This window comes from Hyperolius riggenbachi, chromosome 9 (assembly GCF_040937935.1).
Source record: "Hyperolius riggenbachi isolate aHypRig1 chromosome 9, aHypRig1.pri, whole genome shotgun sequence".
In the NCBI taxonomy this organism is placed as follows: domain Eukaryota; kingdom Metazoa; phylum Chordata; class Amphibia; order Anura; family Hyperoliidae; genus Hyperolius; species Hyperolius riggenbachi.
The window spans coordinates 153,943,966-153,970,830 of record NC_090654.1 but is presented as its reverse complement, the minus strand read 5'-3'; positions in this window follow the sequence as shown (position 1 = coordinate 153,970,830).

Sequence of the window (26,865 nt, the reverse complement as noted above, 5' to 3'; positions counted from 1 at the left end):
CCTCCTGTTCCATCACGTGTGCTGCTGCTGCTGCTGGGTTAGCGTTGCCGGTCCCTGTTTATGGAACCTCTCATCTTTATTACATTTATGACTGCATGGCGGTAAAAAGCATGCTATCCGCACGCTTCTTGTCCTCATGCAAGGCCTGGGTTGTTGTGTCTCAAAAAGCGTGGCCTTCTCCTCCTGCGCCTCCTCCTCCTGTTCCATCACGTGTGCTGCTGCTGGTGCTGGGTTAGCATTACCGGTCCCTTTTCCTGGAACCTCTTCTCTGTATTACATTTATGACTGCATGGCGACAAAAAGCATGTTACCTGTGCAAAGAAACATGACATTTTCCACATTTAAAAGACAGTTTTTCCTTTGAAACTTTACAATCAATTTTCTCAAAAACTATAAGCTCTTTTTCAAATATTTTTTTTCCTCTTGTACCCACTCCCAAGGTGCACATACCCTGCAAATTTGGGGTATGTAGCATGTAAGAAAGCTTTACAAAGCACGAAAGTTCGGGTCCCCATTGACTTCCATTATGTTCGGAGTTCGGCGCGAACACCCGAACATCGCGGCGATGTTCGGCGAACGTTCGCGAACCCGAACATCTAGGTGTTCGCCCAACACTAGCCAGAAGGTGATCAGCACTTCTGGGTACCTACGTTTTATGGACAGGTTATTGATGACAGCAACAGAACACATGATTTGACTTTTTGTGATAATACTTTAAACAGTAAAATATGTAAGTTACAGTCTACTGTATATGAACCTTGTTTGTTACAGAACACTGTAAACAAATGTGAGTGGACCATAATGCCTATAACATACCGCTGGATGGTGGAAATAACACCTCAAGTGGTATGTGTAGTGACAGATCGTCAGGTGGTCCCTAAAATGAGGGTGCCTTTTGCAGGATGTATACACAATATCACCGTATTTCAATGGGAAAATGAAACCTTTATGTTAATGCCAGACATAGCGTTAACTACAAAGGTTTCCTGGCAAGGCCAAGGTTTGGATGTCCCAAACTGGGATCTAAACCTTACCAAATTGCAAAAGATCATAGTACAATCTCATGAGGTACAACAGACAATAAAACAGTTGAATAGCAGTATAATCGTACACCAGCTCAGTACTACCGTGATTGCAAACAAAATTGTTAAAGTGGGCTCTGCCATAGCAGATGCCACCTCTCACCATTGGTGGGATGTATTTATGGGTTATTCGCCATCAGCAGAAACAATGATGAAGTGGATGGTTCATCCTCTTTTGATTGTAATGATTGTTATAGTTATCCTATCCATATGGAACTGTTATGTGGCATATGGAATCTGTTGTAAGAAGGAAAAAGTTGTCATGGTTTCATATGTTAATGGTCATCGCTAAGGACCAAATGTGATACAAGTCTGAAGAGCTTGTGTGAATGACTGGCTGTTAGGAGAAAGACACATTAGCAAGCTAGTCTGTAGGCAGATAGGACATATTTTTGTATCCCTTAGTGTAGCGATGAACCATTCTCCATAGAAAACCATGGACAGACCAAGAGGTTACTACAAGTTAGGAAAACATGTTGTTTGCACTGCGATCACGCAGTGATCACGAGGGATGAATCATACTTCCACGTTGGGGATAGCCTGAAGGCCGACTACACCCTATCACAGCAAGTACTGAGCATGCGTGGCACGTGATATGGTTATATAACATTGTGTTGCAATAAGCGCGTAACCCTGAATTAACTGTTTCAGGGATTGCACGACTTAACTAGAACTAGTCCTGTTCATGAAAATATTGACTATAAGTCATCCAACCATAGTGAAGCTCATGCCCGAGCATCCCCAGGATGCAATAGGGAAAATGGGTGGAGCTATGAGTATAAGACAGAGAGATTTCCCTTGCTCTGATGGGACTCTCCACTACTGACGAGTTGTGTGATGTTGTGTATGCGCTGCCTCCTGACGATCGCTGGTCCCCCGATACGGAGTGATGATGCAATATCCGGTAATGTATTGATTCTTTACTCTATTACTTATCCATGATTCACTGCTATACCTGTAAATAATGTAAATAATTGAATAAATATCCTAATACAGTGTGAAGTTGTAAGCTATGTATTTACCCGGCCTGTAGGCTGGTGTGAGTCGAGTGTGAGGCCTTAGCAACGCCAAAAACATAGCAATACAATATGGTAGCCCCCCCAAGTTAGGTAGTGAGTGACAGGGACCCCCAGGTTAGCTAGTGAGTGACAGGCGCCTCCAGTTAGGTAGTTAGTGACAGGGACCCCGATAGTGAGTGCCAGGGAGCCCCTTTTGGTAGTGAGTGCCAGGGAGCCCCTTTAGGTAGTGAGTGAGTGCCAGGGAGCCCCTTCAGGCAGTGAGTGAGTGCCAGGGAGCCCCTTCAGGCAGTGAGTGAGTGCCACAGAGCCCCTTTAGGTAGTGAGTGAGTGCCAGGGAGCCCCTTTAGGTAGTGAGTGAGTGACAGGGAGCCCCTTTAGGCAGTGAGTGATTGACAGGGAGCCCCTTTAGGAAGTGAGTGAGTGACAGGGAGCCCCTTTAGGCAGTGAGTGAGTGACAGGGAGCCATGTATTTTATAACTCTTTCCACTGGTGGGATGCGTAAAAGTGTCACCCCGGATGAGGCTATTGCAAATATGGCAATTAAGGCATGGAAAAGTACCACAGCGTCCTCTACATGTGACTTGATTTGAAATATCTGAATGTACTAGTTTACTACGAAGGGAAGGGGGTCTCTTATAACAAAACATAGGGGGCCGTTTAAATTCAGGTATATATGGCAATGAATCGCCCAAGATACTCCAATTACGTTTAATACATTTTTCAACCTGATTACTAACAGTGTTATAGGTAGAAACCAACATGACCCTGTCACTTTTAGATTTTTTATTCCTATGTTGTTTTTGTAGCTGTTCTTTAAGCACCCTATCAGGATAGCCCCTCTGTCTAAACCTCCCCACCATCTCCATAAGTCTTATGTCCTGTTTATCCTTCTCACTGACAATTCTGTTTATTCTTTGGAATTGTCCTCCCAGAATATTATTAACAACATGTTTAGGATGTTGTCAATAATATCCTCTGTTTTTATGAACTGAATACTCGTTTACAATGTTTAAGGGAATTTTCCCAGATGGCGACATGGACTTTTGTTCCTATGTCGCCCTTATTATTTTTTCTTTGAATAATATATTTTCTTTTCCCCTACTTTCTGGGCTTGATTAAATTTTGGAGGCCATATCCACATTTTCATATTTTTTGTTTCTTTGCTGTGATGTACCGCCCAGCGCCACCAGCCTCCTACCCAATTTTGCCCGCATGGCGTTCGCGTTCTGCGGGCGTGTGGGCGGGGTGGCCGATAGGCGCTGATTGGACGAATACCTGTATGAATAGGAAGTGTGCACCCATTGACGTGAATGACTGACACGCCCCCTTGAGAAAGCCGGAAGTCTGCCGGCGAAACATGTCGGGTTCCTGGCGTTCCGGCACGGCCTGCATGGGGTGAGCTGTCCTCTGCCACCGCAGCCGCCTCACATCTTCACCGCATCATTGCTGCACTCCGCAGCGTGGACTCTCTACCCCATTCCTCACACAGTGTGGATTTCCCATCCGACACATCCAGGATCAGCATATTGCGGACTTTTGCAGTCCTTAAGCCACAGTACGACATACCTTGGACTCAGTATCACCAGCCAGGAGGCTTTATACTGGCGGCTTTATAGCGACTCTATCCGGTCCACTCGGAGCACACACGGGAGTGTTGAACTGTAACTGCATCAATGATGCTGACATCGTGGAACCGGTAGAGTATGTTTACAATCTCCGTACATGCATCATGCCGCTTATGTCGCTAACTTGAATTGGCTTGCGAGTGGAGCCCTTTTTTTCCTTTTCTCCTGTCTCCTGCTGCATTGCTTGGATTACTACCGCTTTACTAACCATTACTGTGGCTTTGCTTGTCCATGAGGAACAGTATCTCTTGAGAGGAATTGACGGTGCATTTTGTATACGGGAATCCCTGTGTTCTCCTCAACTGAGTGATCACTCCAACCTAACATCCCCGGTGTGCATGAGTGAGTGCGTGGTGGGTGCGGTGGGATAGGGGGTCGGCCGACCTCTGTGCAGGCATAGTGCCTTTTATTGGAATTTATTTCCTTTTAAACTGTGGAATGTAATAATAAAGTTTATATGTTTATTATTTAGCTAGTACATTTGTTTTCTTTGGAGTGTACTCCTCCTCCAATTTACCCTTAATGATTTTCTGATGTTTAGGATGGAAACTGCTGAAATGTAGGATCGCATTACGATCCGTTTGTTTTCTGTATAGATCAGTCACCAATTTACCATCCTTTTTGCAAACCATAGTATCCAAGTATGCGATGCTTCTAGGGTCAAAGTTGGTTGTCAACCTAATTTCATGACACCTCTCATGCAGTGAGTCAATAAATTCCAAGAGGGTAGAGTGTGGCCCCGCCCACACACAAAAGACATCATCGATGTAGCGAAACCAACATCGTGCATGTCGAGAAAACAATGGGGAAGTGTATACAAAGGCCTCTTCATAGAGGCCCATGTAAAGATTAGCATACACAGGGGCCACACTCGACCCCATGGCTGTACCCCTGCATTGTAAAAATAAGTTGTCATTGAAGAGAAAGTAATTCTCCCTCAAAATAATATTCAACATGTTTACCAAAAATGACCTTTGAGCATCGTCATAGTCGGAATAAACAAACAGATAATGTTCGATCGCCTCCACACCTCCATCATGGGGGATGGAGGTGTAGAGGCTCTCGACATCAAGTGTAACAAGCAGCCAATCATCCCCAACATCATCAAATTTGTTAATCTCACTCAAAAAATGACCCGTGTCTCTAACATAGGATGGTAAACAGCTAACAAAAGGCTGGAGAATCCGATCCAAAAATCTCGCCATAGGTGAAAAAATAGAATCTGTGGCTGCCACAATTGGTCGACCAGGGGGGAGCAGTGGGTTCTTATGGATCTTGGGCAAAGTATACAGCAATGGAGTGGATGGATGCCGATTAATAAGAAAGTGAGAGACATCGTCACCGATGAGGCCATTATTCAAGGCTCCATTCACTAACCTCTCAACTTTCTCCACAATTGACAAAATCGGATTACCATCCAATTTTCTGTATACATCTTGATTAGATAATTGATCTGTGATTTCTTTAATATAATAAGCCCTATCCATAATAACCACTGCTCCCCCCTTATCTGCTGGGCAAATGATAATCTCAGAGTTGGCTTCCAGACCTCTCAAGGCCTTTCTCTCATCTGAAGTTAGATTATGGTTAACAACATACTCTCCCCTCTTAGTAGATCTCTCTACTCTCTTCAAATCGTTGGTGACCCGCTTAATAAACAGATCGATAGCTGGATGACTATTCGGTGTGAATGCACTTTTATTACGAAGGCCAACTTCTTTCAAAGACAGGCTATTCTCATTGGAGGGTGCTGTGAACATAAAAATAGTATCAGATCGGGGAGTCCCGAAAAAATTCTTAAGCTTCAGGGTTCGAAAAAAGCGATTGAGTTCAATGTCCAAAGAGAAAAAATCGGGACCATGGGTTGGGCAGAAGGACAGTCCATACTCAAGGATTTTCTTTTCGACGTCGGATAAGGTATAGGATGAAATGTTAACAACAAGAGATACATCGCCTATCGTTTCCTCAGTTGGATCGGACTCCTCTGTTTTGAGGTTCCTACGTTTGTGCTTCCTGCCACCACGTCTGCCTCTCCCCTTCCTCTCTCGGGTGTCGGATCGCGGTATAATGATTTTTCTGGTGCGTGTACATGCCTGCCTAATTTTTGTGGCTGCACTGCAGCTGCAAGAACAAAACAAAAGGCATGTACATGTGCCAAATTCCCCTTCGTGATCATTACCTTGACGCGGTGAAGGGGCTTGCGTATCACAATGAAGCAATGGCCGCCGGCTATATGAGTATCTCGGGGTTGGCATACCAAAGATAATAAGGTTGTTGCTTCATTGTGGTCAGACCAAATTTGATCAGCTGGACAGAGCCGGACCATCAACCAGGCACTTTAAGCACCTGATTGGGGCCCCATTCGTGGTCTAGAGGGCCCCCTCAGAGCCCCTCATCATGTAATCCCCCAGGCTGTCACTGCGCTGTGTGTGGCTAAGTGGCCTCAGCAATTGTATGTGCATTAATCCTGCCCGGCTGCCTGCTCTGCTGCGTCATCAGGCCATGGTCACCGCCGGGGGAATACTGAGGCTGACAGGCTGGTACTGAGCAGCAGGGCTTCGGGGGTTTTCCCGGTGGGCCTTTTAACAACCATGTGACGTCACCTGTCACGTGGTGGTGATCCCCTCTCCTCTCTGCACTCCTCCGTCCACAGCCGCATGAGGGGCCCCTCAAGGCGTACGTACAAAAAGGGCGCCCGGAAAAAAAAGGGGCGCGGGGTGTAAACGCTAATTAATAATTAATCATTAATAGCGTTTATAAAAATAGTGTGCTATATTTCGTTTACAAATAATGTTTTACACAATTATAAATCATTAAATAATGTTTATGAAATTGGCAATTGTGAAAACGTTAATCTTCCCTGTTTCAAAAGTTAAACTTATAATTACGTTTATTAAAAAAACAATAATATATGTTTAATTGTTATAATTGTATATTATTGTGAATAACCTTCATTTATGGTTTGTTCTTATAATAAAATCTGAAAATATTCTTTATAACGATGATATAAATATAACTACGTTCGTAATAAGTGTTGTAAAACATTAGTAAGTATTACTAAAATTTTACTAAAACTATACCTAAGCCTACTGTTACACAGAACCCTCCCTGTACCTATCCCTAACCCCTAGACCCCCCTGCTGGTGCCTAAACCTAAGACCCCCCTGGTGGTGCCTAAACCTAAGACCCCCCTGATGGTGCCTAAACCTAAGACCCCCCTGGTGGTGCCTAAACCTAAGACCCCCCTGGTAGTGCCTAACCCTAAGACCCCCCTGGTGGTGCCTAAACCTAAGACCCCCCTGGTGGTGCCTATACCTAAGACCCCCCTGGTGGTGCCTAAACCTAAGACCCCCCTGATGGTGCCTAAACCTAAGACCCCCCCTGGTGGTGTCTAACCCTAAGACCCCCCTGGTGGTGCCTAAACCTAAGACCCCCCTGGTGGTGCCTAAACCTAAGACCCCCCTGGTGGTGCCTAAACCTAAGACCCCCCTGATGGTGCCTAAACCTAAGACCCCCCTGGTGGTGCCTAAACCTAAGACCCCCCTGATGGTGCCTAACCCTAAGACCCCCTTTATTATGTGGATAATAATGTTTTACTAATTGTGGCTGCAAAAAATATATTGCAATTGACGTTACGTACTGATCGCTTTATTTTGTGAATAATAATGTTTTACAAACAGTAAGGGATAAAACTTTAAATAATGTTTTAATTAGTTAAATAAGATAAATATGTTTAGTATTTTTATAAACGTTATTCAGCACGGGTGCATTTTATAAACGTAAATCACCACAAGCACACTTATAAATCATTAAAAAATCTCTGGGCGCCGTTTGTAAACGTTATTTATGTCCGGCGCCCTTTTTTACTGCTCGGCGCCCATTAAACGTTATTTATTATGAGAGTGAATGGCGGCGCCCTTTTTGTCCACTAGCTGCCTGCGCCCTTTTTTCCCAGCTCCCCCTCAAGTATCTTGTAACTGTCACATCAACTTCCCGGGGAACTAATTGTCCTGCCCTAGACAAAGAGCAGAAGGATTTAGCCAATAGAAACAGCGCTAGCTTCCCTCTAGCCAATACTGTGCTGCTGTTTCCAGTCTATCACACGGGAGGGAGGAGCTACGCTCTGCGTTAGAGAGAAGTGTGCGGAGCAGTGTGTCCTGCTGAATCGCTGTCTTGACCTGCCATGCCCGCTGAATGAGCCTCTGTGTGTTCGTAATGATTTCTATGTGCATAGCCTGCTCATCACTGACTGTACATGCTGCCCACTCCCAGTGTTCATACTCTGGATCACACCTCTGTGCTGCGTGGGGTGAGAAGCAGTCACTGGAGGAGGAAGAGAAGGAAGGCAGCATGCAGTGACAGCCAGTTATGTGACAGCCAGGGAGAGAGCGAGCATACTTGCAGACTTGGTTGCCAAGTCAGGTAAATTAGAGTTCTGTATGCTCTTAATTGTTTTATAACAGCGTTTGCTCTAATGGAATGTATGGAATTTGCAGTGATGTCTGGCAGGGAACACACTTGACTGTTTTCGTACGCGTTTTCTGCACAGAACTCATGTTAATCAATGGGCTAGTACACACAGTGGCGTACCTAGGGCATTTGGCACCCGGTGCTGGGTATTAAAAGACACACCCCTGCCCCTAAAAAAAATGGGCGTGGCCACAACCTGCAGTGTGCTCCGCGACAAAAAATGGGCGTGGTCATGACCAGATGAGGGCAGGGCTAACTGTATTTTAAAGTATTAGCTAGTATAGTTGCCCCCAGTATAGCTAGTACAGTTGCCCCCAGTATAGCTGCCCCCAGTGGAGCTAGTATAGTTGCCCCCAGTGAAACTGGTTGCCCCCAGTATAGCTAGTTTAGTTGCCCCCAGTATAGCTAGTTTAGTTGCCCCCAGTGTAGCTAGTATATTTGCCCCCAGTATAGCTAGTATAGCTGCCCCCAGTATAGCTAGTTTAGTTGCCCCCAGTATAGCTAGTATAGCTGCAGCCAGTATAGCTGCCCCCAGTATAGCTAGTATAGCTGCCCCCAGTGTAGCTAGTATAGCTGCCCCCAGTATAGCTAGTATAGCTGCCGCTAGTATAGCTGCCCCCAGTATAGCTAATATAGCTTCCCCCAGTATAGCTGCCCCCAGTATAGCTAGTATAGCTGCCCCCAGTATAGCTAGTATAGCTGCCCCCAGTATAGCTAGTATAGCTGCCGCTAGTATAGCTGCCCCCAGTATAGTTGCCCCCAGTATAGCTAGTTTAGTTGCCCCCAGTATAGCTAGTATAGCTGCCCCCAGTATAGCTAGTATAGCTGCCCCCAGTATAGCTGCCGCTAGTATAGCTGCCCCCAGTATAGTTGCCCCAGTATAGCTAGTTTAGTTGCCCCCAGTATAGCTAGTATAGCTGCCCCCAGTATAGCTAGTATAGCTGCCCCCAGTATAGCTGCCCCCAGTATAGCTAGTTTAGTTGCCCCCAGTATAGCTGCCCCCAGTATAGCTAGTTTAGTTGCCCCCAGTATAGCTAGTTTAGTTGCCCCCAGTATAGCTGCCCCCAGTATAGTTTAGTTGCCCCCAGTATAGCTAGTTTAGTTGCCCCCAGTATAGCTAGTTTAGTTGCCCCCAGTATAGCTAGTTTAGTTGCCCCCAGTGTAGCTAGTATATTTGCCCCCAGTATAGCTAGTATAGCTGCCCCCAGTATAGCTAGTTTAGTTGCCCCCAGTATAGCTAGTATAGCTGCCCCCAGTATAGCTGCCCCCAGTATAGCTAGTATAGCTGACCCCAGTATAGCTAGTATAGCTGCCCCCAGTATAGCTAGTATAGCTGCCCCCAGTATAGCTAGTATAGCTGCCCCCAGTATAGCTAGTATAGCTGCCCCCAGTATTGCTAGTATAGCTGCCCCCAGTATAGCTAGTATAGCTGCCGCTAGTATAGCTGCCCCCAGTATAGTTGCCCCCAGTATAGCTAGTTTAGTTGCCCCCAGTATAGCTAGTATAGCTGCCCCCAGTATAGCTAGTATAGCTGCCCCCAGTATAGCTGCCGCTAGTATAGCTGCCCCCAGTATAGTTGCCCCCAGTATAGAATCAAGAATCAAGAAGGATTTATTCGCCAAGTACGGTGGTGCCGTACTCGGAATTGCTTGTGGTACACATGGCTTAGGCAAAGTACACAGCAACAGTTGTACATGTTACATAGACTGCTACAATTTACACATACTGGCAACATTAAAAGCATAATACATTTCGCATAGACGGCTACAATTTACACATACTGGCAACATTAACAGCATAATACATTTGCAGTACATTTACAGCTATAATTACACATACTAGCAACATTAGCAGTGAGCACCACCTAGTCAGCATGCTGATTGCAGACTGGGAGGTGAGTCAGTTGTTAAGCAGTAGAATTGCCTGGGGGAAGAAAGAGTTCCTGCGCCTAGTGGTTTTGGATGGGATAGTTCGGAAGCGCCGGCCGGATGGGAGGTGCTCAAAGAAGCGGCTGCCAGGGTGGGAGGGGTCGCAGGAGATCCTGGTGGCCCTCTTCCTCATCCTAGCCGTGTGGAGGAGATCGAGAGGTGGCAGGGGCGATCCGATGATCCTTTCTGCCTCGCTAATGATTCTTTGTAGTTTATATCTGTCACCCGCCGTTGCACCAGCATACCAGACGATGACTGAGGAGCAAAGTATAGACTCAGTGGTGGCGGTGTAGAAGCTGGTCAGCAGCTCCCGAGGCATACCAAATTTTTTTAGTTGGCGCAGGAAAAATAGCCTCTGCTGTGCCTTCTTCTGAATTTTGATAGTGTTCTGCCCCCATCTAAGGTCAGTGGATAAGGTTGTGCCAAGGAACCGGACCGATGATACTATGGAGACTTCGGTCTCGCCTATGTAGACTGGAGGGGGAGTAGGAGGGTGTTTCCTGAAATCAACAATCAGCTCAACAGTCTTTGTTGCATTGAGGACGAGATTGTTGTCCTTGCACCAATTGCAGATTCTTTCTATCTCACTGCGGTAGTCTCGCTCTCCGTTGCTGTTGATGAGGCCGATGATCGTTGTGTCGTCGGCAAATTTGACGACTTTGACGGAGTCCGAGGAAGAGGTGCAGTTGTTGGTGTACATGGAGAACAGAAGCGGGGACAGTACACACCCTTGAGGTGCCCCTGTATTGGTCGTCCTCACGCTGGAGGAGCAGTTGCTGAGCTTGACCTGTTGGGTCCTGTCTGTGAGGAAACTCTTGACCCATGCGCAAAGCGTGGGGTCAATACCGAGCTGTGCCAGGTTATCAACCAGGGTGTCTGGGCAGATCGTGTTAAAGGCCGAGCTGAAGTCCAGGAACAGGATTCTGGCGTAGGAGTCAGGCCGGTCGAGGTGCTCCATGATGTATGCTAGGCTGATGTTTATGGCGTCCTCTATGGATCTGTTGGCCCTGTATGCGAATTGGAGAGGGTCTAACAGTGCGTCGGCGGTGCTTTTGAGATGAGCGAGGACTAGCCGTTCTAGGACCTTCATGATGGTAGGCGTTAAAGCCACGGGTCTGAAATTGTTGTGGTCTGTGCTGCCTGGCTTTTTGGGGACTGGTATGATTGTGGACCTCTTGAGACAGGAGGGGACTGAGCCTTCCGCTAGTGACCTCTTGAACAAGGAGGTGAGCACTGGGGCCAACTGATCCGCACAGGTTCTTAGGCAGTTGGATGAAACACCATCCGGGCCTGAAGCTTTCCGGGGGTTGAGCTTGCGAAGTAGCTTGAGAACTTCTTCTTCCTGGACTGCGACAGGTGTAGCAATATCTTGATGTCTCTGTGTGGAGGGAGCCTCTATCTTCCTCATTGTCCCTGGGGCTCCGAGCTGCTTGGGCTGTTGCTCGAACCTACAGTAGAACTCGTTGAGTTCCTCAGCCAGATGGGTGCTCGGGGTCACCAGTTGGGGAGGGGGTTTGAAGTTAGTGACCGCTCTGAGGCCCTGCCATACCTCCCTCGAGTTGTTGGACTGGAGGCGGAGGCCAAGTTTGTCAGAATATGCTCTCTTTGCAACTCGCAGTTCCCGTTTCAGGTTGTACCTTGCCTCCCTGAACTCTTCTGGGGAGCCGGACTTGTGCGCCTGCTCCTTGCATTTTCGAAGTTGGCGCAGCTTATTGTTGAACCAAGGCTTGTCGTTGGGGAAGGCTTTGAAGGTCTTACAAGGGATGCACATTTCTTCGCAAAAGCTAATGTAAGCGGTGACATTCTCTGACCATTCGTCAAGGGTGGGTGCCTCCAGGGATGACCAGTCGGTGTGGTCGAAGCAAGCCTGCAGCTCCAGTTTGGCCTCTTCTGTCCACTTTTTCACAGTCCTGACAGTGGGCTTTGCAGTCTCAAGGAGCCTCCTGTAGGTGGGGATCAGGTGGATTAGGTTGTGGTCAGAGTTCCCCAAGGGGGCGCCCTGGGTGGCCTTGTATGCGTCCTTGTGGACCGTGTAGCAGTGGTCCAGGGTGTTGTGATGCCTGGTGGGGCAGGTGATGTGCTGTTTGTAGCGGGGCATCTCCTGACGCAGATTTGCATTGTTGAAGTCGCCCAGGATGATGAAGAGGGCCTCTGGATGGGTGGTTTCCCACCGTGAGATGCTGTCGCTGAGTGTTCGCAGAGCCTCTTTGGTGCTAGCATCAGGTGGGATGTAGACTCCAATGAGAATGAGCGATGAGAACTCCCTGGGGGAGTACTGTGGTCTGCAGATGATGGCTAGGAACTCGACTTCTGGGGTGCAGACTTTGCTGAGGATGGTGGTATTGGTGCACCAGGTAGTGTTTATGTAAAAGCAGATGCCACCTCCTTTATTTTTCCCAGAGAGCGTAGGGTCGCGGTCGGCGCAGAGGAGGTTGTAGCCTGGTACATGCAGGGAGTGGTCCGGGACACATTCACTCAGCCAGGTCTCCGTGAAGCAGAGAACCGGGGTGTTATTACCGATCGAGGATTTGCTGCCAAGTAGTAGGAGCAGCTCGTCCACTTTGTTGGGGAGAGAGCAGACATTCGCTAGCAGGATGGCAGGAATGGAGGAGCGAAGGCCTTTCCTCTTGAGTCTCACCAGTGCACCAGCTCTACTCCCTCTGTAACGTTTGTATGGGGCACTTCCAGTTCTGCTTGTAAGATGTTTGATGTGTTCAGTGACTGCGTCCCACAGGGGGTCACCCTCTGGTAGGTAGCTTCTGGCAGGGGGTTCCCATTTCAGGAGCTCCTCTCTGGTCAGGATGGTGATGTGTTGTGAGGCTGACTCCGTTCCCATAGTTATGAGTGCTTTGGCCTGTGGTGGTGGTAGGGACACACCGGCGATGCGGGGCATGTTGAGGGGCTTGGAACCTAGGCAGGGTGCAGGGTGCCCAGGCAAGTGGTGGGAAAGGCTAAGCTGGGTTCCTGGTGATCGACAGATTGAGCAGCGCAGCACGGGTGTGGGGCATTGGCTGGGCAAAAGGCAGCACATGGAGGAGGTTGCACAAATACAGCAGTAGATTAAAGCATTTATGCAGGTGGAGGCTCAGGGGTCATGGCAGTTATGCAGCAACAGTTCAGTACAGTAGTACACTATTCATGGCAGTAGTGCAACAGGCAGCAATACAGTGTTCATAGCAGTAACATGGCATGATCAAGGGTCAAGGCAGTTATGCTGGCAGTAGTTAATCGGTTTGTTATTCTCACAGATATACAGGTTATGGATCAAAGTTAGCAGTTAGGGGCAATTAGCAGTTTGTAGGTGTGGTTAGAGTATGGATAATAGTAATCGTGCGGGCAGGGGTTTGTCCCCATAGTGTCAATTTAGCAGGCAGTGGAACATGAATTCATTTAGTAGATCATCATATCAGGCAATCACAGTATATAGCCGGTGGGGGTCTCACCTTGTGTACAAGAGAGCAGCTACCTGGCCCGGATTCCCTGGTGTGCCAGTTGTTCAGATGGAGCAGTCCTCGGCAGTGGAAGGCAGGTCAGTGCATGACTGTGGAGGCTGGGATCGCGGGCCAGTGCAGGACAGCAATAGAAGTATCTGTACAGGGGGCCACGTGGGGGACCTTCAGATGTGTGCCTCAGCATGGGAGGCCGGTGTTGGAGCGAGGTGGCAGGCAGACAGAGCTCCGTGAGGGACCTGCAGATGTGTGCCTCAGCATGGGAGGCTGGCGTTGGAGCGAGGTGGCAGGCAGACAGAGCTCCGATACCGATGGAGGAGGAGGGAGGACTGCAGCAGTTAGGCTGGGACCCGGAGATATGCACCGCTGATGCAGGATGTTGTGCAGCGGTGCCACCTTCGGCAGTGTGAGCCCTGTGGAGGCCAAGATGGTGGCCGGCAAGCACGTGGGTGGCCCTGTGGAGGAGATGAAGTCGGGCAGAGGAGCTGATTCTTCGCCGACACAGGTGATGGTGGCAGCGGGACTGGAGGGCGATGGATACTGCCCGGGTGGGAGCCTGGGAGGCTGCTTGGCGGTGTCTTCCGGTGGGGCGGTGGAGCAGCGCGGTTTCCGAGCGGGCGCTGGAGTCCTCAAGTGGAGCAGTCCTCTGCAGTGGACCGTGGAGGGGAGATTCTGGGCCCCTTCGGGTGAGGCAGTTCACCTTAGCTGGTCACTGGTGGAACGTCCGCTGGGCAGCACGTGGGTGGTCCTGGAAGGTAATCACATTGCCGGGTAGGAGCAGTGTTGCTCCGCTCCTAGGAATGCTCCGGGAGAAAATTAAGCTATTTAAACTAAAATAAACTAAACTACGACTAAACACGAAAGGAAAGATAGACAAAGTACTAAACACTACAGTAACTAAGCTAAAATAAGCTAAGATTAAGCCTAAGGTCGAGAGCCTATGTGACCGTGGCTGCCCCGGAAGAGCGCCAATACGTATAGCTAGTTTAGTTGCCCCCAGTATAGCTAGTTTAGTTGCCCCCAGTATAGCTAGTATAACTGCCCCAGTATAGATAGTTTAGTTGCCCCCAGTGTAGCTCCCCCCAGTATAGCTAGTTTAGTTGCCCCCAGTATAGCTAGTTTAGTTGCCCCCAGTATAGCTGCCCCCAGTATAGCTAGTTTAGTTTCCCCCAGTATAGCTAGTTTAGTTGCCCCCAGTATAGCTAGTTTAGTTGCCCCCAGTATAGCTAGTTTAGTTGCCCCCAGTATAGCTAGTATAGCTGCCCCCAGTATAGCTAGTATAGCTGCCCCCAGTATAGCTAGTACAGTTGCCCCCAGTATAGCTGCCCCCAGTGGAGCTAGTATAGTTGCCCCCAGTGAAACTAGTTGCCCACAGTATAGCTAGTTTAGTTGCCCCCAGTATAGCTAGTTTAGTTGCCCCCAGTGTAGCTAGTATATTTGCCCCCAGTATAGCTAGTATAGCTGCCCCCAGTATAGCTAGTTTAGTTGCCCCCAGTATAGCTAGTATAGCTGCAGCCAGTATAGCTGCCCCCAGTATAGCTAGTATAGCTGCCCCCAGTGTAGCTAGTATAGCTGCCCTTAGTATAGCTAGTATAGCTGCCGCTAGTATAGCTGCCCCCAGTATAGCTAGTATAGCTTCCCCCAGTATAGCTGCCCCCAGTATAGCTAGTATAGCTGCCCCCAGTATAGCTAGTATAGCTGCCGCTAGTATAGCTGCCCCCAGTATAGTTGCCCCCAGTATAGCTAGTTTAGTTGCCCCCAGTATAGCTAGTATAGCTGCCCCCAGTATAGCTAGTATAGCTGCCCCCAGTATAGCTGCCGCTAGTATAGCTGCCCCCAGTATAGTTGCCCCCAGTATAGCTAGTTTAGTTGCCCCCAGTATAGCTAGTATAGCTGCCCCCAGTATAGATGCCCCCAGTATAGCTGCCCCCAGTATAGCTAGTTTAGTTGCCCCCAGTATAGCTTCCCCCAGTATAGCTAGTTTAGTTGCCCCAGTATAGCTAGTTTAGTTGCCCCCAGTATAGCTGCCCCCAGTATAGTTTAGTTGCCCCCAGTATAGCTATTTTAGTTGCCCCCAGTGTAGCTAGTATATTTGCCCCCAGTATAGCTAGTATAGCTGCCCCCAGTATAGCTAGTTTAGTTGCCCCCAGTATAGCTAGTATAGCTGCCCCCAGTATAGCTGCCCCCAGTATAGCTAGTATAGCTGCCCCCAGTATAGCTAGTATAGCTGCCCCCAGTATAGCTAGTATAGCTGCCCCCAGTATTGCTAGTATAGCTGCCCCCAGTATAGCTAGTATAGCTGCCGCTAGTATAGCTGCCCCCAGTATAGTTGCCCCCAGTATAGCTAGTTTAGTTGCCCCCAGTATAGCTAGTATAGCTGCCCCCAGTATAGCTAGTATAGCTGCCCCCAGTATAGCTGCTGCTAGTATAGCTGCCCCCAGTATAGTTGCCTCCAGTATAGCTAGTTTAGTTGCCCCCAGTATAGCTAGTTTAGTTGCCCCCAGTATAGCTAGTATAGCTGCCCCAGTATAGATAGTTTAGTTGCCCCCAGTATAGCTGCCCCCAGTATAGCTAGTTTAGTTGCCCCCAGTATAGCTAGTTTAGTTGCCCCCAGTATAGCTGCCCCCAGTATAGCTAGTTTAGTTTCCCCCAGTATAGCTAGTTTAGTTGCCCCCAGTATAGCTAGTTTAGTTGCCCCCAGTATAGCTAGTTTAGTTGCCCCCAGTATAGCTAGTATAGCTGCCCCCAGTATAGCTAGTATAGCTGCCCCCAGTATAGCTAGTTTAGTTGCCCCCAGTATAGCTAGCAGGGCCGGATTTGTACTTTCCAGCGCCCTAGGCCAGCTGTCACCAACCGCCCCCCCCCCCCCCCATTCTGTCCAACCACGACTAGTGATCACTGGTTTACATGGGCTCCTGTCTGTTTTGCTGCTTTGCCCCCCCCCCCCCCCCCCCGTTCAAAGAAGCAGTGCATGCTCTGTCCACTCCATGTAATTTTGCACTCCAGCCTGGATGCACAGCAGCCGATAGTGTTCTGGGCTTGCATAATTCAGAAATGATGCTCATATATGAGCAGCACTTGTCAAGTACACATACCCATAACACTCCCAGCCTCGGCTGCTGTGCACATCAGTACAGGAGTGCGTAATAACAAGAAGCCCGAGAGGACAGAGCATGCACTGCTTCTTTGTCCTTTGTGCGACTTGCTTCAGTCAGAGTCACAAACAGGTGATGGTGCAGCGCAAAGGAGAGAAACCCATCCAAAGCAGAACAGGTAAGTAGAACGATCCAACACTACACACGCTGGCATAGATGTCGTGTAATGCTAGGTACACACGATGCAATTCTGAGATTTACTGTCACATCGATTGTTTACAATGTCTGATCTGATTTCCGATCAATTTTTCAATCGATTTTCTGTTCATTTCTATGAAAAAAATCATTCAGAAAATCTATCGGATAGCAGATGGGACATGTTAGAAATAGTCGATCTGACAGTAAATCTGTCAGAAAATTGCATCATGTGTATCTAGCATAAGCTCAGGTGTACTTTACACAGTGACAATTTAGCACTTGGGGCAAGTTAAGACAGATCTTAATCAGTCAGCAGCAAGTTTTTACGTTTTGTAATAGAATGATAATATTTATTGGCTAACCAGGGCTGTGGAGTCGGTCCAAAAATCCACCGACTCCGACTCCGACTCCGACTCCTCAGTTTAGAATTCCACCGACTCCGACTCCGACTCCGACTCCACGACTCCGACTCCTCTAATTTGCATATTACAATTTTGTTGATTAAAAGTATGTAACATGAAATTCGTCTCTTAACTGCCAACGCTTAGGAATTTTACAAGACAACTGAAGTGAGAAGGATATGTAGACTACTATATTTATTCCCTTTAGACTAAAACTAGTCCTTGGTAAGAGTACTTGTAAAAGGTACAAACCGGAACAAAGAACCTCTATCAGGCCCTAGGCAATGTAAGTGTGGGTACATGTAAGAATGATGTGCAGGTACTCTGCAGGGGAATGAGGAGATTGTAAACAGACAACACCTCTGTGTTCAATGTGCACAGCATTCTCAGTGGATTCCCTGCAGCTCTGTGGGGAGTGCATATGTAGAGTATAGTACTACTGTGTAACAAAGTAAACCTGAGACAGATGAAATTAAAGTTTTATACATACCTGGGGCTTCCTCCAGCCGCCTTCAGGATAATCAGTCCCTCGATGTCCTCCTCCACCACCTGGATCTTCTGCTATGAGTCCAGGTACTTGAGCCAGTCAGGCGTAGTGCGCATGCACACACTCCGCCGCCAGGAGCATACTACACCTGTGCAGCACTATTGCGCAGGTGCAGAATGTTCCTGGCTGTGGGAGCGGCATGCGACCGGACAGCGCTGACTGGCTGAATTACCAGGACTCATAGCAGAAAATCCGGGTGGTGGAGGACAGCGAGGGACTGATTAGCCTGAAGGGGGCTGGAGGAAGCCCCAGGTATGTATAAAACTTTACTTTTCATCCATTTCAGTTACCCTTTAATTTGTAGTCACCAAACCAAATTTTAACAACATATCAAATTATTTGATTTCATCAGCAAAGGGAGTGCATACATTTGCATAAATCAGCATCAATGCAGAATTATTTCCATCTCGTTGACCATCTCTATTAGTGACACAGCTACACATCAGGCTTTATTCTTACAGCATAGATGTTATTTAGTATATATGAGATTCCTGTGTACACATCATATATACAGTCACAATCAGATATGTATATCTGACCTTAAAAATACGGGGACTGCTTTATTGAAGCAGCACAAGTAACTAATTTTGACTGGTTTATTTCATTTTTGTGGACTAAGCACAGCTATTACTGTATATATACTGTATATATACATTATTTTTAATGACTATTATCTGAGAAATAGAACATTTTATCATATTTTCTATTTTCATTAGTTACAAATTCATTAGGAGTCGGAGTCGGAGTCGGTGCATTTTTTCCCGACTCCGACTCCGACTCCAGGCACCCAAAATTGCCCGACTCCACGACTCCGACTCCACGACTCCGACTCCACAGCCCTGTGGCTAACCAAAAGAAAATAGTTAGCCTTTGGCTAATGAGTCATCTTCAGACTTTGTTCCTGTATACAAGATGTAAGATGTTGGGGAACCCAGATATATATAAAGTCAGCAGGAGATGCATACATTGTTTTGTAAATATAAGTAAATGTAATACAGTTGTCATTCTGTTTCAAAACATCCTGCTTTCACTGATGGCTAAAACAGAACAATGCTTTGCTGCTTCTAAAACATGTCAGGAAAGAGTTAAACTGTAGCAAAGAGAATGTTGTTGTCAGGAAAGAAAACAAACCATAAATCTTACAGGTCTCAGGTCTTTAACAGCTCTGACCAAGTAATAAAACATCAGTCTGGGGGAGAAGAGAGCTGATAACTCCTGTCCATGAATGCGTGCTGCATAAAGAAACTAATCTGAACTCAAAAGTTCTACTACTTGAGCCCATATATTTTTCTTCTCACAGCAGCTTGTATGTCCCCACTCATTATACTAAGGACAAGATCCTCAGATGACAACACATGCTGACTGTCATCACACACACTCTGCAGTGAGAGAGATGCAGGGATCTCTGGAATTCAGGCAGAATAGAGAAAAGCAGAAGTGATTTACTTTGACATGTGACCTCTTATCTCTCCAAGTCCAGCGCCCTGCTGAATTTTATCGCCCTAGGCCTTGACCTTTGTGGCCTTTCCAGAAATCCGGCCCTGATAGCTAGTACAGTTGCCCCCAGAATAGCTAGTATAGTTGCCCCCAGTATGAGGAAAGCCTCGAAGGAGGGGTGGTGGGGAGGGGGGGGCGGACCCCCCACCTCCCTGACCTGTGTCCCCTCCTTCTGGCGCTTCCCCCTCCTAATAAGCAGCAGCGGGCAGGAGCGGCGAAGAAGACTTACTCACCTGCTCCTGGCGATGGCGCATAATGTCATCCTCATGCGACGCTGGTCTCCGACTTCTCTGTCACTCACTGTGCTTCCGCCAATCAGGAAGCACAGTGAACGGTGGAGATGGCGGAGACCAGCGTCACTTGACGATGACGCTATTTGCCATCGCTTGGAACGCAGGAAGGAGGTGAGTAAGTCCTCTTGCCCGCTGCTGCCCGCTGCTACTAATTAGGAGGGGGAAGCGCCAGAAGGAGGGGACCCAGGTGAGGGAGGTGGGGGGTCCGGCCCCCCTCCCCGCCGCTTTCCCCGCCACCCCTCCTTTCCGTGCTGCTTCCCCCTCCTGTCCTGCACACAGTGCACAGGCCTCTGTGGGAGGCCTTGATGACACCCCCTGGGGCGCCCGACACCCGGTGCGGGGCGCCCCTTGCCGCCCTATGGTAGGGACGCCACTGAGTACACACATAATATTTTGTTCGCGCGCAGAAAAAAAACTGACATTCTGCATCATGACTCTGCAGATTTTGTCAGTTTTTTGTATCAATTACATGATATGTGCATATCTCAGCGCTGTGCTGCCCAAATTACACCAACCCCTCACCCCCCTTAACACTAAATAAAACCAGGACTGCTTCTTAACGTTGGAATTATTTTATTAAGACCAAAGCAGCCCTTCTCTATCTTTGATACATAAATAACTTTGTAAACAAAATATATCTTTATTAACAAACCAATAACTAGAAAAATTGTTTTAGGAAAAGGGGCTCCGGGGGGAAATTCGAACCAATGAAAACACAACTGGCATGCAGCCTGCAATCTGCCGGTCCCCGCCGCATGGACCGGCTCAGGGACAACTGCATGCCTCATTTTACATTCTCTTCGAAGACACCCTTCTGTTATCCTTCAACCATAGGTAGGATAAGTAATTGCCCCTACCCTAATTGTAACCATCTCCGGAGCCCCATACCCCGCCAACCACATGGGCGTGAACACCTTACGCCCGTGAGGCCCACAAATAAAGAGCCCGCTGGATACCATCCATCAAGGCCAGGGACCACAAATCTGTCCCTATCTCATTCAGGTGCACCCCGTCCCTGCTCAGAATCAACTCTGTCTCCGTTTCTAAATCTGTGTAACGGACAGCCACCCCCCCATTCCTAATGACAAAGCGCGATATCTCTCTGTTCAACTTCTTCCTGGCACGATTTACCCGATCAACTGATCTTGCTAATCTCCAACTAGTGCGTGCTACCACCTCTGACCATACGACTATGGCCGGGAATTCAGACCTGATTAACATAAAATCACACTTGATGTCCTTTATGATTTGCCTCGTAGAACGTGAGGCCAAATCGTTGCTTCCCACGTACAAAACCAACACATCTGGAACCCGATCCCATATCACGAACTGGCGAAATTCCGGTATCACTCTATGCCACAACATTCCTGGCATACCGATCCACCTTATACGATCCTGGTTCCTAGGAAAACCCACCTGGCGCCCCTCCGGCCGAGCTCAAGCTCTCCTGGCGCCCCGCACCACATAAGAATGACCGAGGATCCATACAAGCCGTGCTGCACCATCTGTAACAGAAAGAAAGAAAGGGGGAAGGGAACACACCACACACAACCACCACCAACATAATAACAACTTATACTTAGATCAAATGAGGTCGTATATAAGAAAGAAATCTTGCCGATTCCCATCTCCCTATCCTCTTTATAGTTTTCTCATCTAGCCCACAACGAGCTGCCTCCGTAACCGCCTCTATGCGAAAAGAGTGGGAAGCAAAATCTGAAGGGGGAACTCCCACCCTTTCCAAACCTTTCCGGAGAACGGACACAAACTGAAATTTGGTTAAAGGGACCCCATCCAAATGGCAGAAGAAGGACAAGCTTCCCTTTGGACGCGCCCCCTTAAATTGGGCAAGCACCTTTACGGGGCAAACAGGCGAGCCTGAAATCCCCTGCAACGTGATGGCCCTTCCTTTACCTGCCTGGTCCGTTTTTGAACGCCTCAGGAAGATCTCCACAGATCCTCCCGAAACCGCCACATCCCCGTCTAAAATGCCAGACGCCATCTTCTTATTGGGACTAACCAATTCACTTATACGAAAAGCCCCGAAAAAAGCTAAGACAAAAGCTGCTGTAAATAATAATATTTCGAACTCAGAGCTGCACAACTCAGGTAACTTAGCCACCAGGGCGGAAAGGAGTTCAAACGTAATCGGTCGCCGAGAGTCTTTTTTAACTGGATTGGACTTAAAACCCTGCAAAGCTAACCTAACTCTAAAATCTTTTGTGATATCGGATTCACCTCTTAATTTAAACAAAAACGCCAAAGCAGTCACCTTTTTGGCCATAGCCGAGGGGGACACCCCCGCCGCGCCATTGGATACCATGAAATGAAATAGCAGACACAACCTATCAGCATCTGACCGGGAGCCTCCCACTTGAGCAGCCAAAGTATCCCATTGATTCCATACTGCCGCATACGCTGATCTAGTTCCTTCAGTCAATGAACGAGACATCCACTCCTCTATCTTCCGAACGGGATCTCCCATAACTCCGGAGGGCAAGGAATCCCGAATTGCGTCGCTCCAGGAACGAGACTTCTGAAACGTTGCCACTGAAATCGAGAAAGCGCATCCGCTACATCATTCTCGGTTCCAGGTAAATGCGCCGCATGTATAAACATGTTAAACCAGTGGCGGACATACGGCCGTGCAGGCCGTGCCGCCGCACAAGGGCCCCTGAAGTTCCGCTGCTTCAGGGGCCCATTAAGTATTGCAGTTTTTTTTTTTAAATTTTACCTTTTATTTTTATTTTAACCTGGGGGGCCCCTACTCCTGTCCTCCCCCCTCACATCGCCCCCCCCCCTCCCCCTCCCCCTCATGCGATGCGGCGGGAGAGCAGAAAATACAGGAAGTCTCCGCCGGGGCTGCAGCAGACACTAGAGGCTGCTGCCGCTTGGTCTCCCGTGTCTCCAACTTTGTACACTGCTCGCTACTAAACCAGGAAGTAGCGAGCAGTGTACAAAGTTGGAGACACGGGAGACCAAGCGGCAGCAGCCTCTAGTGTCTGCTGCAGCCCCGGCGGAGACTTCCTGGATTTTCTGCTCTCCCGCCCGCCGCCGCCGCCGCGCATACCGGGAGGGGGGCCCCGAGGTGAGTGAGGGAGGATAGGAGTCGGGCCCCCCACCCGGATAGCTACACACCCATCCACCCGGCTACCTTACCCACCCGGCTACCCACACACTCACCCGGCTACCTACCCACCCGGATACCCACACACCCACCCGGCTACCTAACCACCCACCCAGCTACCTACCCGGCTACCTAACCACCCTGCTGGCTACCTACCCACCCGGCTACCTACCCACCCGGATACCCACACACCCACCCGGCTACCTACCCGGCTACCTAACCACCCACCCGGCTACCTACCCACCTGGCTACCTACCCGGCTACCTAACCACCCTGCCGGCTACCCACCCACCCGGCTACCTACCCGGCTACCTAACCACCCTGCCGGCTACCTACCCACCCACCCGGCTACCTACCCACTCGGCTACCTAACCACCCACCTGGCTACCTACCCACCCGGCTACCTACCCGGCTACCTAACCACCCACCCGACTACCTACCCACCCGGCTACCCACCCACCCGGCTACCTAACCACCCACACATCTACGCACTCACCCGGCTACCTACCCACCCGGCTACCTAGCCACCCACCCGTCTACCCACCCGGCTACCTACCCACCCAGCTACCTAACCACCCTGCCGGCTACCTACCCACCCACCCGGATACCTACCCACCCACCCGGCTACCTACCCACCCAGCTACCTACCCGGCTACCTAACCACCCACCCGGCTACCCACCCGGCTACCTAACCACCCACACATCTACCCACCCGGCTACCTAACCACCCACCCGTCTACCTACCCACCCAGCTACCTAACCACCCTGCCGGCTACCTACCCACCCGGCTACCTACCCACCCGGCTACCTACCCACCTGGCTACCTACCCACCCGGCTACCTACCCACCCGGCTACCTACCCACCTGGCTACCCACCCACCTGGCTACCCACCCACCCGGCTACCCAACCACCCACCCGGCTACCTAACCACCCACCCGGCTACCTACACACCCACCCGGCTACCTACCCACCCACCAGGCTACCTACCTACCTACCCACCCGGCTACCTACCAACCCACCAGGCTACCTACCTAAAGACCCACCAGGCTACCTTCCACCCACCCAGCTACCTAACCACCCACCTACCCACCCACCAGGCTACCTACCCACCAGGCTACCCAGCTACCCAGCCACCCACCAGGCTACTTACCCACCCGGCTAAGGGCTGCCTACCTACCTACCCACCAGGCTACCTATCCACCCAACCACCCATGGGAGCTGCGCGCTGGATGGAGGCTGGGACAGGAGGTCTGCTGCTGCAGGTGAGTAAATGGTTTTTTTTATTATTTATTTTAGCAGGTGTATGTTCTGGGCAGGTCTGCCACATGATTGCGTGTATGTTCTGGGCAGGTCTGCCACATGATTGCATGTATGTTCTGGGCAAATTTGCTACATGATTGCATGTGTTTTCTGGGCAAATCTGCCGACATGATTGCACGTATTTTCTGGGCATATCTGCCGACATGATTGCACGTATTTTCTGGGCATATCTGCCGACATGATTGCACGTATTTTCTGGGCATATCTGCCGACATGATTGCACGTATTTTCTGGGCATATCTGCCGACATGATTGCACGTATTTTCTGGGCATATCTGCCGACATGATTGCACGTATTTTCTGGGCATATCTGCCGACATGATTGCACGTATTTTCTGGGCATATCTGCCGACATGATTGCACGTATTTTCTGGGCATATCTGCCGACATGATTGCACGTATTTTCTGGGCATATCTGCCGACATGATTGCACGTATTTTCTGGGCATATCTGCCGACATGATTGCACGTATTTTCTGGGCATATCTGCCGACATGATTGCACGTATTTTCTGGGCATATCTGCCGACATGATTGCACGTATTTTCTGGGCATATCTGCCGACATGATTGCACGTATTTTCTGGGCATATCTGCCGACATGATTGCACGTATTTTCTGGGCATATCTGCTCACATTATGTGTATTTTCATGAGAAAACCTGCTCACATTATGTGAATTTTCTGGGGAAAGGGTCACCAAAACCTGGGCCCACTGTCTTTGCGTTGCACTTTTCAAGGGAACCTGAGGTGAGAATAATATTGAGGCTGCCATATTTCTCTCCTTTTAAGCAATACCAGTTGCCTGGTTGCCGTTCTGGTCCTCTGCCTCTTATTCTTTCAACCATAGACCCTGAACAAGCATGCAGCAGGTCAGGGGTTTCTGACAATATTGTCAGAACTGAGAAGATTAAGCTGCATGCTTGTTGCTGGTGTAATTCAGTTTATTACTGCAGCCAAATAGATCAGCAGGGCCGCCAGGCAACTAGTATTGTTTAAAAGGAAATAAATATGGCAGCCTCCATATCACTCTCACCCCGGGATCACTTTAAATTACAGTTAGCTCCGCCCTTATCCGGTCATTGCCACGCCCATTTTTTGCCGCGGCGCTACGCGCCGCAGGTTCTATCCACACCCATTTTTTGCTGCAGCGTGCTTCGCGCGTCGTAGGTTATAGCCACGCCCATTTTTTGCCGCGGCGCGCTTCGCGCGCCGCAGGTCAGGGGGGCCCACAATTGATATTTTGCACAGGGGCCCACTGCTGCCTGTGTCCGCCACTGTGTTAAACCGTAGGCAAACCAGAACCAAGTACCTCAGTAGCCGAATTACCAGCACCGAAGAAGCTGACACCTGGTTAATAGCCGTGACCACCCCCAAATTATCGCAGTTGAACTACATTTTTTTATTAGCCAGCCTCGGGCCCCATATAACTGCTGCCACCACTATGGGAAAAAGCTCCAGGAGCATCAAGTTTTTGGTAAACCCAGCTTGTTTCCAATCCTCGGGCCATTCCGCCGCACTCCAGCTGCCTGCAAAAAATGCCCCGTAACCATGAGCGCCCGCCGCGTCGGTGAAAAGCTCCAGGTCATGATGCAAAATGCTATCTTCCATCCAAACCGATCGACCATTAAAACTGGAAAGGAAAACCCTCCACATTTGCAAATCCTCTCTATGCTCCCTGCGGAAACGCACCCGATGATGTGGGGAGGCCGAATCCCCATAAGAAGTGTGTTCGCAAAGGACAACGCCGGTACAACTGCATTGTCCCTTGCAGACTGAGGGGCTACCAACCCACTAGCATTGGCTAACGCTAAAACACTGTTATCTGCAACATTATGTGCCCTAGGAAGGGAATGAATTAAATTAATCTCACCTGACTGCACCGGACGTCTGTCCCGACCAGCCGAACCCCTGGATCGCTCTGAACCCCCACCGTCGAGATCCTCCTCCGACTGAGATGATGCTTCTTCGTTATGCGACTCATTGCCACGTCCTGGCTGATAGGCAATAGGCACCAGTCCGCTTCGACTGCCAGAAGACGCCCTGCTGGTTGAAGAATGATGACTCCGCACACCCTTAGTGCGCGAGCCGCTGCTCTCTCTGCTACTCAAACCACGACCATGAGGTTGGGCGTTTCCCTTCTTCTGGGCCCCCTTGGCTCCTTTTCCCTTTCCAGATGTCTGCCGTTGAGTATCTTTGACCTGTTCCTGGCTAGGCCCAGCCGTGGCTGCTGCAGCTCCTGAAGAACTCCTGTGCCCCTGCCGTTGGTCAGCTTGTGAGGCCTGGGGCACGTTGCTGGGGCCTGCTAGCACGAGCTCACGGGCTACATCCGGTGCCCTGCCGTCTGCATCACACTGCTCCACCTCTGACCCACCTGCTGCTCTTGATGCCTCTGTCCCTCTCGGTCCGCTCCCTGCTGCCGCCGGAGTTTGGCCCTTGCGAGATTTCGCTGGCCGCTTTGGATTGGGTGCAGGAGGGGTTGAGATGGGGCTTCCTGAGCGCCGGTTAGGCCGCGGGGATGCGGCAGGACTCAGCCTGTTGGGCGGGCGAGTCACCCACGCGCTGGAGCGAGGCGCCGATCCGCCTCCCGCCATCTGCATTGAGACCCACTGGGGGCCCCGCGATTCCGCCTCCGTCCGCACAAGTCGGAGTAAGTCCTCCACCGTGTCCGCCATGACGCACTATATTGCAGGCTCCGATACACGTCCTGCCGCCTTGCTGCCCCCGTGTGTCTGCCACTCGCGACGTCACTTCCTCCTGACGTCACTTCCTCCCTCCTCCTCTCCTGAGCACGCGCTATGATGCGCATTGCCCGGC